This window comes from Papaver somniferum, unplaced genomic scaffold, assembly GCF_003573695.1.
Source record: "Papaver somniferum cultivar HN1 unplaced genomic scaffold, ASM357369v1 unplaced-scaffold_79, whole genome shotgun sequence".
Classification (NCBI taxonomy): domain Eukaryota; kingdom Viridiplantae; phylum Streptophyta; class Magnoliopsida; order Ranunculales; family Papaveraceae; genus Papaver; species Papaver somniferum.
This window is the reverse complement of record NW_020650859.1, coordinates 660,568-674,901: the sequence shown is the minus strand read 5'-3', so window position 1 is coordinate 674,901 and position 14,334 is coordinate 660,568. Positions and strand designations below refer to the sequence as shown.

Sequence of the window (14,334 nt, the reverse complement as noted above, 5' to 3'; positions counted from 1 at the left end):
TGACAGGAATGTGACAGTCTGGGTTTTGTACAGGTTGAGTGTCTAAGACAATGAAGTCTACGGGAAAATAGAATTTGTCAACCTTGATCAAAACATCTTCCACCACTCCACGAGGAATCTTGACAGATCGGTCTGCCAGCTGTAGAGTGATAGATGTTGGTTTCAACTCCCCAAGACCTAACTGCTCATAAACAGAATATGGCAGTAGGTTAACACTTGCACCTAGGTCTAATAACGCTTTATTGACCGTGTGTTCTCCTATAGTGCAAGAAATTGTTGGACATCCTGGATCCCTAAACTTGGGTGGAGTTTTGTTCAGAATGATGGAACTTACCTGCTCAGCTAAGAAAGCATGTTTTTGCACATTGAGCTTGCGCTTTTGAGTGCACAAGTCTTTGAGGAATTTGGCATAAGCAGGGATTTGCTTGATTGCTTCAAGAAAAGGAATGTTGATGTTGACTCTCTTGAACAGATCTAACATCTCATTGTAATGGTTGCTTATCTGTTGGCGAACTAACCTCTGAGGATATGGAGCAACAGGAAGATGAGTTGGCAAAGGGACATTCACAGCAGTAGAATTGTCAGATTTTCCAACTTGCTCAGACTCTTTGGTTTTCTGGGGTTGTGGAGACAACGTGGAATTTGCATCTGACTCATTAGGTTCGCCTACGTTGTTCTCGATGACTTTACCACTTCGGAGGGTGGTAATGGCATGGATTTGATCAGGTGAGGTTTCAGTGCAGGATGTTGTGCCTGTTTGAAATATCCTCTTTGGATTTTGTTGGGGTTGGCTCGGAAGTTTACCCTTTTCTCTCTCACATATTTGATCCATCTTCTGATCTAGATTTTTCTGACTTTGCATCAAACTCTGGAACATTTCCTCTAAGGTGGATAATCTCTTGTCTGTATTGTGCTGAGGATATGATTGTTGTTGAGGGTTTGATTGTTGTTGGGGGTTTCTCGGGTGTTGATAACCTTGATTGTTCTGATATCCCTGATTGTTCTGATATCCCTGATTGTTCTGATAGCTCTGATTGGGTTGAGATGGTCCTCCTTGAGTGGGCCCCTTTGACCATGAAAAGTTAGGGTGGTTTCTCCATCCTGGATTGTAGGTCTGTGAATAAGGGTTATGCTCTGGTTTCTGAAACATGGCATGTGCCTGTTCAAGCCTAGACTCCTGGACCGCAAGCAAATCTGGGCAATTTTGGAATTGATGGTTGGGGTCGTTACAAGCAGCACAAATATATGAAGCGACATGTTCTCGGAGAGTAGTGGTGGAAGGTTTTGAATTTTTATGTAGTTCTAACTCTTCTAATCTCCTAACTATTGATGCCATGTTTGCTCTACCCTCAAAATCTGCTTCAATCCTAAAATCCTTTGCTTCAGATGTAGTCTTTCTGGTTTCACGGATGGATTCCCACTGTTGCGTCTTTTCAGCTACTTCAATCAAGAAGTCCCAAGACGCGTCAGCAGTTTTATCTACGAATAGACCATTACACATCGACTCAACCGTTGTTCGGGTGGACACATCTAGACCTTCATACAAAATTTGCACAAGTCTCCATTTCTCAAAACCATGATGGGGACATTGGAGCAATAATTCATTGAATCTCTCTAGGTATCTAGCTAAGGTCTCACCTTCTAATTGCACAAAGCTATTCAGACTTTGACGAATTGTCGCAGTCTTGTGGTTCGGGAAAAACTTTTTGAAAAACTCCTTTGTGAGATCATCCCATGTCATGATGGATTGAGGCTGTAAAGCATAGAGCCAGGCCTTTGCCTTATCTTTCAGGGAAAAAGGAAAAAGCCTTAACTTCAGGGTTTCGTCGGTCATTTGAGTGAAACGCAGAGTTCCACAAATTTCCTCGAATTCTCTCACGTGGTGGTAAGGGTTTTCATTCTCAACACCTCTAAAAATAGGAAGCATCTGTATTGTGCTAGATTTCAGCTCATAATGGCCATTAGCCTCGGGTAGCAAAATACAGGACGGTTGACTGGCTCTAGTTGGGTACATATAATCCTTGAGGGTACGTGGTTCTCCCATTGTTTCTGGTTGATCTGGACTGTCTCCCTCAGAACTTAGAATTTCGATAGGTTCGTCTGGGTTAATTCTAACAAGTCTGTTTGTCTGGTCTCTGTAGGTCACAATCATGTCCTAGTAGGTACCTAACATGTTGGTCAGACAGAGCAATCGGAAACAATTCGGCCCAAGGGTTATGAAGATTTGGTTTTGTATGGGTTTTGGAAAATTTTTGAACTAAACCTATCATAAATTATCACAACTCATAAAAGAAAATAAAAACAATAATAATAATTTAAACACACCCATAAAAGAAAAAAGAAAAATAAAAGAAAAATAAAGAAAAACAAAAAAAAGAAAATAATAAAAAAAAAATTATTACAATCCCAAATAAAAAACAAAAAAAGAAAATAAAAATAAAAATTATTACAATCCCAAAATAAATAATTAAATAAATTATTACAGGCCCAAATTTGAATTTAAATGAGGCCCAAGTGGGTTAACTCATGGGTTAGGCTTACTTGTTTTGGAGGGAAGCCCAAAAAGATAGGTTTTTAATCCCCTTTTAGTTGCAAGGCCCAGTTGGGCTTTAGGATCGTCCTAGCAGCTCAGTACAAGCCCAGCAGCAGCAAGTTGGCAGCACCAGCAGCAGCAGCAAGTTGGCAGCACCAGCAGCAAGTTGGCAACAGCAGACTTGGCAGCAACAGCTCTACACCAGCAGCAGCAGCTGCAAGTTGGCAGCACCAGCAGAGTCACCAACACTTGCACACCAACAGTAGCAGCACTGCAGCAGTGCAAGGTAGTGAAGCAAAATTAAGACAGGAATCAGGAAAAAAATCAGAAAACAAGCAAACCGCTACCGAGTCCCCGGCAGCGGCGCCAAAAACTTGGTGTGCAGGTAAAAGTAACCTACAAACTAACCTGCAAGTATACAGGGAAGTTGAAGCAAGAAATAGTAAAAAGGGGTTTGTCCACAGGGACTCTATGGGCTTGGTTGCTTCTAATTTATTCCTCACTGATTTTAAGTGCCAGGACAGTAACAAGAGACTTAGAAAAGGTTTGTTGTTGTTTTTAGACAATTAGAGAAATTGGCAGCAAATAGCTGCAGTGTAACTTGAACACTAAACTCACAGCAAACGGTGGAGAAAGTAGCTAAGGGTATGAATGGTGAGAAAGTGAAGCTAAGGTCATCAAATCCACCTATTGGCTTGAGCTAACCAGTTTTAGTTATTCTTTAGAATTCTTGTTCTTAAGGAACAAAAGGTTGGGATTCTAGTCCTCCTAGTGTTCCAAGATTCCTTATACTAGTTTGCTAATCTTCTAAATTCACTCATACACCCCTAGTATTGGTTGTCTGTTTAAGGAACAACCAATCACAAGTGTAGTTGTTCACTTAGCACAACTAGCTAACCTATTGCACTCAAGCACACAAGCATTCCAATTCACAACTGAGCTGACTAGCATTTGCCTAATGGTTTCATTGAACCTTAGCTATGAGGTTTAGCTCATAACTAACATGTTACTAACAGCATACATCATACAGGATAATTGAATAATGACTTCAAATTTTAACTGAACTTCAATGACTGAATTTGAAATTGAAAGCAATTAAGTAATGCTATTTAAACTAAACTAACATGAAGTTATAAACTGAACTACAAAACTGACAGAGAAACAAACAACAAAGGAAGATGCACTGAATTTAACTTTAAATTGTAACTACATCAGGAACTAAAATCAACTGAACTTGGGAATCAATAAAACTCAAAACCACTACAGTGTTCACTGGCTAGTCCAGAGATGTCCTAATAACAACACCCAAAGCTTCAATTTATACATGCCAGCTAAAAAAATCAAAATCCCCAAAAATTAGGGTTTCACCAAAACGAAATTCACTCACCTAACTCTCTGATTTCATCTCAATAGTCTCGACCCATGCTTCCTTCTCTCCTTCTCCTGCTTTTCCCATGCTCTAATTGCAACTTTATTCCAATCTAATCTACCAATTTCACCTCTAGAGTTTCTGATATCGGTGAGGCGTGAAATTGATAGATTAGAAGGCTATAAAGTAGGTGAAAGTGGTAGTAACGATGGGGTTTAGGGTTGGTAGGAGCCATGATGGCTTTGGTGGTGGATGTGGTGGTGGTTGAGGCAGAGGCAGGCGGAGCTGGTGGCGAGAATGGTTTCTGCAGAGGGAATGGGGGAGGAGATGGGGTGAGCTCGATGGTTTGGCAGAGGAGGCGTGTTTGGTTAGCTGGTATAGGTTCGGTCGCTAGGGTGTGAGGCGGGCGTATCGAGTTTGATGTTCTGTGATGCTGAGTCACTGGATGCGAAGCTGGTAGGTAGATCGGACGGTGATGTGAAGTGAAGCTTGTGGCGACCGTCAGATTTTTTGATACAACGAAGTTAACGGCTCTAGATGGGGTTAGGTGTTGTAGTGTAAGGCGGAGATATCAAACTCTGATGCACAGCAAGGGAGCGACCGTTGGATTCAACTACCATCTAATCTGAAGGCTTGGAATTTCGGCGCTGTGGTGCTTGGCAGAGACTTCAGATTTTGATGCTTATGAAGGAGCGACCATCGGATGCGTCTGGGAACTGATCTGACGGCTGAGAACGGAGGCGCTTTTGTGTGTAGAAAATGAGGTTGTGCGCACCATTCTTCGCGGCTTCCTTGCGTAATTTCTCCCGGCTTTTCACTACTTTTCTGCTCTTTTCGCTCCGCGACTCATCCGAACTTTATTTATTACCTAAAAATGCAAAAATTAATTAATAAAAATATTTATTCATGAAAACAATGACAATACAGAATATGGGATAAAATGTAGAATTAACGCATAAAAGATGAGTTAAAATGCCAACAAAAAGGGATAAATATATACAATATTTGGCACTCATCACATTCAGAGATTTTTGCAAATGATATATATCTTCCGAATACTACAAGTGAAAAATCATTCTAATACTGCACTTACTACACTCGGGAGTCTGGGTAATATTTTGTCTACCGAATGCATTCGGAGGATAAAAATGTCATATTATCTTCCGATTATGTTAGGGAAATTTTACCATTACGATTTACGCGAGATAAGGGTTGGCTACATTTTACGATTGGGTGATCTTTTTTGTTTTATTGTTGGCCCCTAAATCCTACCGGGAGTCGAACCCAGTTCGCAGGATTCAAAGTCCTGAGTGCTAACCACTACACCATAGAACCATCTTTGTTTCATTTTTACAGACGTCCTGATATGTGCAAGTAGAATACACATTTCTTTTCTACCCAATCCATCCTCACATAGAGGAACACACGCTGCACACCAATGCCGGGATTGCGCTTGTGTTTGTTTTTTCTGTTCCTTGCTAGGCACCATGGAAATGGGCTCTCGTAAGTCATTGCAATGTGCATGTTTGGGGTTTAGTCACGAGTGAAAACCGCATTATAGCGGAAGAGTATACCAATAAATTTTAGAATAAGACAGAGTCTTAAGGAGCATATTCACAAGGTTCATAACTTGACCTTCACAATGGCACATCAGCACCAATCCATGCCATCCACATTTGAGAGACTTACAACATGTTTGTTTATTCGCTCGACTCATTTGTATCTGACTGGAGTTACTTGATCGAGTGAGATCTGACTTAAAAACATGTCCGACTCATTTGGATCTAACTGAAATTACTTGATCGAGTCAGATCTAACCTAAAAACATGTTGAGTCAAATCTGATCCAATTGACTCAAAGGTCGACCCCTCGGATCGGTACACAACCAGGAATCTGAATCGGGTCAAGTACATCTCTAAACTCACAAAAGTAAAGCTGGTCCAGTTTAGGTGCATGATAAGTCAAAGACAAAACCATTGCATTTGATGCAATAAAAATATGATCATTGATATTAAATTCATTGGCAATATCAATAGCATCAATACAGAAAAGATCAACAACAAAAGAGACGACTCTATGAATCGAAGTAACCGTTCTAACCGAGTTAGCAAGAGCAGGAAGAGACCGATTCACGGTCGCGAAAAATCCGATTAACAATTTCAGCATCATCCGAAAAGTCACTCAAACCCACAGGAGGCACAAATATGGTGTTGATAGCACTTGGTAGAGAATTAAGCGCTAGTTTTGTTGCTTCGAATGGAGAATTAGTCTCTCCTGAAATAATGAGTGTTGCTGAGAAACCATGATCGAGAACGAGCCGTACGTATTCGGTTACTGGTAAGAAATGACCCATACCTGGACTCGGCACGATAATCACATGGGGTAGAAGAATGTCTTCTTCCGTGGCTGAAGCTTAAAAAACAGAAGAATAACGGTGATGATGAGCTAGCTAGATCTGTATATTTAGATTTCAATAAGGAATTGCGTCCATTATTCAGAAAATGACACTTTCTAGAAATTAGTAATGCAGTAAGAAAAAATGTGGTCTTCTGGTTCATGAAATAACATCTTAATGCCAAATTATGTGCCCACAATATGCCCAAATTGTACCTTACATTCCAAGGGGTCTACAATAAATTTTCCTAAAAAAAATAAAGGGTTTGACCTAATGCGGCAAAAGAAGCTCGGAAAATTTTGAATCGGGTAAATATGAAGTTGGCTATAACATCAGTTAATGGTACTACATTGAGGAGTAGTAAAGTGCGTGGTCCTTTACAGTCACATAAATGCAGTTTTAAATGAAGTTACGTTGCTAAAATGAGGATTGGTATAGACACGAGTAATCTATAGGGTGCTTGGAGTTCGTGTGGTTATTATTGAAGTTTAACGGGTGTTATAGGTGTTTACAGTTTCCTGTAAGGGTCTGTTTTTTTAGAGGTTTTGTCTGCCCTTTAGCTATCTAAAGGGTCTGGGACGAAAAAGAAAATGAGGTTTGGGGAAATAAAAATCAGGTCCTACCGGGAGTCGAACCCAGGTCGCAGGATTCAAAGTCCTGAGTGCTAACCACTACACCATAGAACCATTTTGTTTCCTTTTTCCACTTTTCACGAAAGTTTCAAATATGGAAACTATCAGGCTTGTGATGTGGACTTTTTTTTTCATATACTCCTTCTGTTTCAAAATAATAGGCTGGTTTATATGCAAATTAAACCAGCCTATTATTTTGAAACGGAGGAATTAGGTTTTATTAGGTGTTCATTTGAAAGAATAAACTCTGTTTTCTTATAGGGTTTATTAGGTGTTCATTTGAAAGAATGAACTCTAATTTTTTGTTCTTTATAAAAAAAAATTGTAGAATATAATGAAGTGTGATGAAGTTCATAGAATATAATGAGTTGTATATTTTTCACACATAATGAACTTAAGTCTACAAAAAACCTGATAGTTCATCAAACAAAATAAACTGCTACAAGAAAATAAGTAGGATTTAACACGGAAGGGTGGTTTTTTCCGTTTTATATTTTCAAATATTTATGGACCAAACAGACTTGGGATCACCTAAAAAATGACCAAACGATTATTTCCCCAAAAAACAAAGAAAAAGAAACACATCTGATGAGTGCCAAATATTGTATATATTTATCCCTTTTTGTTGGCATTTTAACTCATCTTTTGTGCATTAATTCTACATTTTATCCCATATTCTGTATTTTCATCGTTTTCAAGAATAAATATTTTTCTTACTTAATTTTGCATTTTTAGGTAATAAATAAAGATTGGATGAGTTGCGGAGCAAAAAGAGCAGAAAAGTGGTGAAAAGCCGGGAGAAATTACGCAAGGAAGCCGCAAAGAATGGAGCGCACGTCCAAAAAGCTGGAAATGGGCTCAAGAAGAAGAAAGTTGTTCTTAAAGAAGAAGTGGGCTCAAGATTTCCCAAACCCATCTTCTATACCCAAAAGCCTAAAACCCAAATCCATACCCGCTTGCGTCTTCAGCCGTCAGATCAGTTCTCAGAAGCATCCGACGGTCGCTCCCTTGCTGTGCATCGAAGTTTGATATCTCCGCCTTACACTACAGCACCTAACTCCATCTTGAGCCGTCAGTTTCGTTGTATTTTTGCATCCAACGGTCGCTCACGATCTGTCTCAATTTCTCCGTTAGATCCGTTTCAGAAGTTATCATCCTACGCCTTTCATCACCGAACATCAAGGTTCGATGATCCCGCTCAACACTCAAACACCTAAGTCTATATCCCACAAACCAAACAACCCCTAGACAGAACCTAATCGAGCTCACCCCGTCTGCAACCACCATACCCTGCCGCACCACCATCACCACCACCTTCTTCCCTGTCGTCACCAACCCTCCTGCAACAGCCACCAAACCACCACCATACCACTCTGTACAACATCACCCCATCTCCCTAGAACCTAATTGTTCCACCTAACCCCCAACTGTATCTCACTGACCTAGATTAGGGTTTGTTGGAACAACTAGGTTTAGGGCATGAGAAGCACGGAGAGGAGCAGGAGGCGAAGTACAAGCATGGGTCGAAGTGAGGGAGCAGTTATCAGAGAAATTAGGTAAAAAATTGTGTAACCCTAATTTTACTGTTTTGGGGATTTTTTGGGGAAGAACATATGGAACCCTAATTCATATTTTTGGGTATAAATAGAGGGGGTGTTGTATGTGTAGGGGTGTTCTTGGTTAGCCGAGATACCCCCTAATTGGGTTAATTTCAGTTTAATTCCAATGTCAATTTACTGTTAATTTAGGGTTAATTTTTAATTTGCAATTCCAATTAATCTTTATGTTTATCATGTCATCAATTACTGTCAACATGTTCTAGATCATCAGTTGGGGCTTAGATGAAGCCTGAAGACCTTGTTGGGTAGAAAAAAACTTAGTGAACACTCTTGTAGGTATAACTGAATTAGGATGTTAGTGTTCTTGGTGATTGAAGTCACCTGTGATTGAGTGTGCTGTAAGAAGACACTCAATGCTAGGGGTGAACTAGAGAATTTAGGGACTTAACCATCCACATTTCACTGAAATAGGGAAGTAATGAAGTTAGGGAACAAACATCACCTGTGATTGAGTGTGCCTTAAACAGACACTCAATGCTAGGGGTGATGCTAGTGAATTAAGCTAATTATCTTCCACTAATGCAGCCCTGGACCATAGGCAGGCTTGAACCTTAACCTAGGTCCATTAGGGACAAGATTTTAGTTCACAAGTAACACTGCCTAGATAGGTTAGATGGTGGAATCAAATCCCTAGTGTTCTTTAGTATTTTACCTCATCTTTGTTTAATTCTCTTTCACTGCCTTTGGTTATTTGCTCACTGTCTCTGCCCTTGGCTCACTGCCTTGGTCTTTCTCTTTGCTTCATTTTTATTGCTTCTGTAAATACCATCTTCACTGCCTGTCACTAGCTCAGACTAGCTAGAGAACTTCAATAGCTCCCTCCAAGTCCCTGTGGACAAACCTTTTCTTCCCATCACTAACTACAATTGACCCTGTGCACTTGCAGGTCAGTTTGTAGGTGTTTTCAAAACCCCACCAAGTTTTTGGCGCCGCTGCCGGGGACTTGGCTGCCGTGTTTTTGAAGTTTTTCTTGCTGTTCTTTGCATGCTCATACCTGCTGTGTAGTTCTGATAAGCATCTTAGTGTACTCATCTTGCATATTGCATCTGTAGCTGTAACTTAGTACCACCTCTAGTGCATCTGCATCATTTGCATAATCTCTTCTCCTTTGCTTCAACTGCATCATTCTGGGAACTGAACCTCTTCTCTGAGTTGCCAGGTGCTTGTGGTGCTGCTGTTGCAGCCTGTTGCTGCTGAATTGCTCCTGTTGCTGAAGCTGTTGCCCCTGCTGTTGTTGCTGTGACCTTGCTGTGAGGCTGAGAACAAACCTCTGGTGCTGATGTGCTGCTGTGAAGCCCAAATAGAGCTGAGCTGCTTCTCCTGCTGCTGCTCCTGATCCTGCTGCTGTGCCTCAGCTGTTGCTGCTGTGCAAAGGCAAGCTGCTGCTACCCCCTGCTGGTCCTGCTGTTGCTATGATCCAAAGCCCAACTGGGCTGATTCCAAGCAGCTGAAAAAGAACAAAGCCCAACTGGGCTTTGCAACTGAAATACCCAACTGGGCCTCAGAAAAGCCAAAGCTTAGGATGATCTAAAGCCCAACTGGGCTTTTGCAACCAAACTGAGCAGCTGGGCTGTGCTTCAAAGGTAAGCCTAAACCCATTAAGAGAACCCAACCTGTGGGCTTCCATTTTTAATTTGTGGGCTTGTAATAATTTTTTCCATTTTTTTTGTTGGGCTTGTAATTTAAGTTAACTTTTGGGTTTGTATTTGAGCTTAACTGTGGGATTGTCCCTATCAAAATTTTGGGTTTCAAAAACCCAACAAACAACCTAAACAAGGTTAACTGAACCTACCAACTCAGCTGGGCTTCATTAGTTTCTGGGCTTACTAAAGTCGTTAGTGGGCCGTGTACCCAAACTCTAGGCCTAAAGTTGGGCTCTGTTTCACAACAGTTCTCCAAACCCATTGCCTCACCAAAGCACAACCAAAACAGTGGGCTTATCCCCATAAAAACCAAATGTTTCCCATCAAAAACCAAATGTTTTTCATTCCCATAAAAACCAAATTTTTCCCAAAAATCCAAACCCATTAAAAACCAAATTTTGGGCTTTGTAATATAGTTACTTAGCTTTTGAGCCCAATCATGTCTAGATCTTTTTCTACAGTTGGGGAATACAACAAATCCCTTAGAGAACTTGCGTGTGGACATACTTCACGTTATGAACCTCCCATAGACCATGATGTCAATAGTCATAGGAATTATTATGGACATTTTCAAAGTCCCGAGCCTCAATACTTGAACCCTAATGACTATTCACACATGCATCATTCGCCACAACGTGAAAATGAACATTTTGCTAGTGCCTCACCCACACAATCATCACTGATCGATCAATTAGAAGCTCGAATCGCAGCTTTAGAAATGCAATCACATGAGGAATCTCTCACATCTAAGTTTCTTAGGCAACCTGAAATCTATGCATGTCCCGCATGTGATGGTTAGACCACACTATTGCGAATTGCTATATTTTCCATGAATTTAGGCGGACTGGAGAAATTCCAAGGTTTGTAGAACCTACAGATTATTATGATGGTGGTTATTGGGACCATAATCAACCTTTTCAAGGTTGCGATCAACCATTTATAGACCCTAACGACCATGCACCCATGTATCAATCACCACAAGGGGAGGACGAACAATTTCACATGAGCCCTTGTATGCAATCTATAATGGAAAACATCAATCTCCTCAAACAAAACACTGCTAGTTTAGAAATGCATACATTGAATGATCATAGCAGCATTTTTATCCCTAATGAAATTAATTATCAAAATAGTGTTTTTAACCCTACTCATGATAGTCATATTGAACATGAACCTAATCTAGAGGTAAATGAGTGGAATAGAAACACTATAGTTTTTAGGGAAGGACACTCTTGTTTTGTTGAGGATGATAATAATTATGATATTATATTAGAAGAACATGTCTATACTGATGATGTTGTGGAACCTTTGGGTTCAAATACATTAGGCTTCTCTGCCCAGACCTTAATGAATGATATCTCTTCTAGTATTCCATATGATGTTTCCATTGAATTGCCGATGCATGAGGACAAATCTGTTGATGATGTTGATGATTCTGATTGTGAACTTGCTAATTTGATTGATGATTGTGAGCATGATGTGACATGTGTAGATGATTTAGGAGATTTTGATTTGATTGATAATGACGTGCCTATTCTCCTACATGAGTCACAATCTGATGGCCTTCCACCCAACCTAGATTTGGTTTGTACCAATATTGTAAAACCAATTTTTCTGAGAATGCCTAATCTAGGTTTGGAACTGTGTGCTTCCCAAGTCCTCTTGGACCATCTTGCATTTAAATATAATATCTTGGAGGAACCACAGTTGGAAATTGCATGTTTGCCCGTCCATAGCAAAGTACACTTTGAGTTAGATCTTGTGCATGATGAACCCCCAAAACTGCGCGATTTTGTTTTCAAAATTATATCTTCTGTAAAATCCAGGTTTGGGGGTAGCTCATTTGGTTTCACAGCTTCACGTGCTTTTCTTTCATGTGTGAAGTTGTTGAAACCGCTACACTTTGTCTTTTGGGTTGATCCTCAACTCTTTAGACTTTTGGTGTATGGTGAATTTTTTGTATATAATCCAGTAGATAAATTTTAAAACTTTTTGGTTTCTTTTGTATATTTTTGCTAATCCAATATTATCTAAGTTGAAAATGTTGGATTCTAGCCGGTGAATAATGAAGTTCGTTTATTTCTTTCGCCGAAATCGGGTATTCTCTTTCCTTTTTCTACTCAACATGATCCTCTTCATATGTTGTATTATAATTTTGTTCATTTTTGAAACATTGAGGACAATGTTTAGTTTAGGTTTGGGGGTGAAAAGTAGATACTTCTATAATATGCTATAATTGAAAACGAACTCCTTCTTTTGAAAAAAATCGAAAAAATTCAAAAAAATTAAAAAAATGAAAAATCATAAAAATGGAGCTCATTTACCTTGAAATGTTGACTCTTGTGCAAATTTGTATTTTTATTAGGAGTCTTAGTCTAGATATTTAGGCACCCTGATTCTAGCACAATTCACATTGTGATAAGAAATTTGCACGCGCACGATCTACCAATACATGTATGGCCTCGATCTTCAAGGTGTTTGATAGGAAGTTACGATTGCCAATCACTTTAGAATACTGAACGAAACTTGACTAGCTTGTTCTTTGGTTGGTTGGGATAGAAGGTGGAGGTTACATTAAGAAAGACAACCATCGAATTTAACTGGGTGCATCAAAAAGGGCTACCTCTTGCAAAGTGTCATGTAATTTTTTGTTTCCTTTTGTATATGTATCAAAAGTGTATCAGTGCTTAAAAAAAAAAAAAAAAAAAAAAAAAAAAAGTCGATGTATATTCAGAAAAAAAAAAAAATATCAGAAAAAAAAAAAATACAAAAAAAATCAAGTATTTATCAATTCCATCATCTCTTGTTCAAAAATAAAAAGAGAATAGTCAATGTAAATAAGAGTCATGTAAATAGGCATCTTTTGTTGTTTCGTTGTAATAAGCAAGGAGGGTGTATGCCATTGATGTACAACGCGAGAAATTGTGAAATACCTCCAACTCATTCACAATTCTCGTAAAGTCCGGACAGCTAGCTAGATTTCGACCTCAGTTCTTAGCCTGAGAAACTATCTCTTGGTGATTAGTAGTCATAACTTCAGATCTTTCTTTACACATGTGTAGATACACTTTACACTCTTATCACATGTCTTTTTTTTGTTATCAGTGCTAGGATTGTGCCTTCGATAGCTAGATTGACATCTCCATTTTGCTGTGAGCTTAACTGTTTTGCACATGTCACGTTTGATGGAATCTGAGCTTATATTTTGACCTAGAACTTTGTAGGTACGTTCTAAGCAAACCTTCACGAGACTTCAACTCGTCCACTAGGGACGCTTAGTGGTTTAAAAGGCTTAGTGCATACGCTAAATGCATTCGAGAGACCAGCGACAGTGGTATAGTTAGGATTTCCTTAGTTTTGTTTTACTTGAGGACAAGTAAAATTCAGGTTTGGGGGTATTTGATGAGTGCCAAATATTGTATATATTTATCCCTTTTTGTTGGCATTTTAACTCATCTTTTGTGCATTAATTCTACATTTTATCCCATATTCTGTATTTTCATCGTTTTCAAGAATAAATATTTTTCTTACTTAATTTTGCATTTTTAGGTAATAAATAAAGATTGGATGAGTTGCGGAGCAAAAAGAGCAGAAAAGTGGTGAAAAGCCGGGAGAAATTACGCAAGGAAGCCGCAAAGAATGGAGCGCACGTCCAAAAAGCTGGAAATGGGCTCAAGAAGAAGAAAGTTGTTCTTAAAGAAGAAGTGGGCTCAAGATTTCCCAAACCCATCTTCTATACCCAAAAGCCTAAAACCCAAATCCATACCCGCTTGCGTCTTCAGCCGTCAGATCAGTTCTCAGAAGCATCCGACGGTCGCTCCCTTGCTGTGCATCGAAGTTTGATATCTCCGCCTTACACTACAGCACCTAACTCCATCTTGAGCCGTCAGTTTCGTTGTATTTTTGCATCCAACGGTCGCTCACGATCTGTCTCAATTTCTCCGTTAGATCCGTTTCAGAAGTTATCATCCTACGCCTTTCATCACCGAACATCAAGGTTCGATGATCCCGCTCAACACTCAAACACCTAAGTCTATATCCCACAAACCAAACAACCCCTAGCCAGAACCTAATCGAGCTCACCCCGTCTGCAACCACCATACCCTGCCGCACCACCATCACCACCACCTTCTTCCCTGTCGT

At 39.7% G+C, this 14,334-nt stretch overlaps 2 non-coding genes across 2 annotated transcripts; both read right to left on the bottom strand.

Annotated features, from left to right (window-relative positions):
- Nucleotides 1-5,165: 5,165 nt before the first annotated feature.
- Nucleotides 5,166-5,237, bottom strand: TRNAQ-UUG. Its single transcript has one exon. It is a non-coding gene; the product is annotated as a tRNA-Gln (tRNA).
- Nucleotides 5,238-6,911: 1,674 nt separating this feature from the next.
- On the bottom strand, nucleotides 6,912-6,983 carry TRNAQ-UUG. The gene has a single exon. It is a non-coding gene; the product is annotated as a tRNA-Gln (tRNA).
- Between the last annotated feature and the right edge of the window lie 7,351 nt (nucleotides 6,984-14,334).